The 417-nt window shown below is 63.5% G+C and overlaps 1 protein-coding gene across 1 annotated transcript in view; it reads right to left on the bottom strand.

Moving 5' to 3' along the window:
- The window catches only part of SNX33 (sorting nexin 33), a gene marked incomplete at its 3' end in the record, with an annotated part of 2,672 nt that overhangs the window by 667 nt on the left and 1,588 nt on the right, over positions 1-417 (bottom strand). The window lies entirely within an intron of this gene.

Raw genomic sequence — 417 nt, 5'->3', positions numbered from 1 at the left:
GTTGTGTGCGCGGAAACGGGATCTGGCCCGCAGGTCCGCTGGGCTTTTTTCCCCTTCGCCTCGGCCTTTGCCGGGAGCACGGGGGTTACGGTGCTCCCGCTGTGCCAGCCCTGCTCCCAGAGGACAGCAGGAGGAGGAGGAGGAAGAAGCAAAGGTTGGGAGGCCAAATCCTGCCTTCCGCTCTGCCCACGCGGCTTCGCTTCCGCATGGGATCCAGCCCCTCTTCACCCGCCACAGTAAACAACGCGGGGAGGGAAAGACGAGGAAGCGGCCAAGGCTGGATCGCAGCCGCTTCTTTCCACTTTGCTGTCCCAACCTCCCCCCAGGAACAAGGAGCGATGCACGGACACCCTCGGATGCTCAGACACGGGCTTCACCCTGCTCCCCCCAAATACACAGACGCATGAATGGGCAGCG

This window comes from Apaloderma vittatum, unplaced genomic scaffold (genome assembly GCF_000703405.1).
Source record: "Apaloderma vittatum isolate BGI_N311 unplaced genomic scaffold, ASM70340v1 scaffold31786, whole genome shotgun sequence".
In the NCBI taxonomy this organism is placed as follows: Eukaryota; Metazoa; Chordata; class Aves; order Trogoniformes; family Trogonidae; genus Apaloderma; species Apaloderma vittatum.
This window is presented reverse-complemented; position numbering and strand designations above follow the sequence as displayed.